Source organism: Atta colombica, unplaced genomic scaffold, assembly GCF_001594045.1.
Source record: "Atta colombica isolate Treedump-2 unplaced genomic scaffold, Acol1.0 scaffold21, whole genome shotgun sequence".
In the NCBI taxonomy this organism is placed as follows: domain Eukaryota; kingdom Metazoa; phylum Arthropoda; class Insecta; order Hymenoptera; family Formicidae; genus Atta; species Atta colombica.
Window position 1 is genome coordinate 2,558,378 of NW_017259305.1, and position 1,904 is coordinate 2,560,281.

Here is a 1,904-nt window from a genome sequence, read left to right on the forward strand (position 1 = left end):
AATATAACATAACATTAATGTTACAATTTTTCACTTAACTGCACTGTAATATCTTATGCATAACAGTAACATTATTGTGTGGAAAATTATAACATTATTGTTATTTTGTTTTTTTCTTAATTTTCGTCATGTAAAATATCTGCGCAATTCAATGCAGACATTCCTAGCTAATAAAATTATTAAAAAGTTACAGCAGAGAGAAACTTGAGAGAGGACATGCCGCCTAAAACCTGTAACCGCAAAATGCTGCCGTGCACTATTGCTCCCTGACAAAGTGGATGTAAACTACATAACTATGATGGTAATACGTCCACTTTTCAACTCCAGATAATAAATCATAATATAATCGTCCTACATTCACAAACTGTGCATAAGAAATATTCATCTCTGCAATCTTACATGCGTAATGTTTATTTCGCTTAAAAGTATTAACATTAAGATTACATTATACTTGTATAAATGTGTTAATATTTATATTTTAAATAAGCTATAAACATATGAATTAAGCTGTATTTTAAGCACTTTATTTTTATTAAATACATTTTTATTTACTTTATTTGTTATTACTTTCTTGTTACAATATTAAATTTGAAAAGCATATAATGACAAATTTAATTTAAACTTTTTTTGTGTAAGTACTTTTTACAAAATGTATTCAAAATGCAATTATAAGTTTCATTGCGACGCAAAAATTAGGAGTTTAATGAAATAAGGAAATATATTTTATTAACAATACACATAAATTAAAAGAAGAGCTGATAAGCCAAGCTGATTAATTGTACGTACGGTTGTAATTATAAATTTTTATACACAAAAATTTAAACAATATCAAGAATTTCAACCCGAAATATTTCGTTTTTTACAGAACAATATAACCATGCAATATCTAAAGCTGAACATTGCTCTATCAAGTAATATAAATATCAATTTAAAAAAAAAATAGTATATGCATTCGAGCTAAAAATATAATATTATTTTTCTTCTATAACTATTGCACAATGATTACAAAGAAAGTATATTTTTAACTCAAATATATATATTTCCTATCTATATTCTATATATTCTATCTTTTAAATAAGATTGGCAATTATATAATACCCATCGATAGAACAAAGTTTTAGCATTAGAAATTTGTATCTTTAATTGCGGATGATTTATAATGCAGTTATTAATCGGAATGTCCCTTTTTACTTAACCCGCGAGTAATTCAAAACAAAAAATCGTAGAGACACTTTTTAAAAACGAATTTTTAAGGAAAACTTTGAGTTTTCACGTTAGATAGTAGAAAACTTCGCAATAAATATATTCTGTATATAATTTTGAGTCAACAAAAAATTTGAAATTAATTTTCTGAACAACTTAATATTATTTAACAGAAACAAATAATTACGGAAGACGATGTGAGAAGATGATATGATATAAGTGCAATAGAAAAAAAAAAAATATTATATGAGAAATGCTTTAAAAACAGAATAAATTAACTGATGTGACGATAAAATAACTGATGTGACTTATTTAAAATAAAAAATATAAAATAAGTTCCATAAACTTATTTAAAATACAATCGTAGGAATCGGTAAAATCATCAATACGACTTATTCGAAATAAAAAATATAAAATGAAATAAAATAAGTTCCAAAAACTTATTTAAAATACGACCTATTCCTTATTTAAAATATTAAATAAGGAATAGGTCGTAAGAACTTATTTAAAATATAAAAGAAGAAATAAGGTCCGAAAATGTATTTATTTATTTAAAATATATAATAACTTTTATTTAAAATATAAAAATAACTTGTCTTTTATTTTTAATAAGTTCTCTATTTCTTATTTTAAATAAAAATACATTTTGGAAACTTATTTAAAATATAAAGTAATAATCTATAAAAAAGCAAATTGAAAGA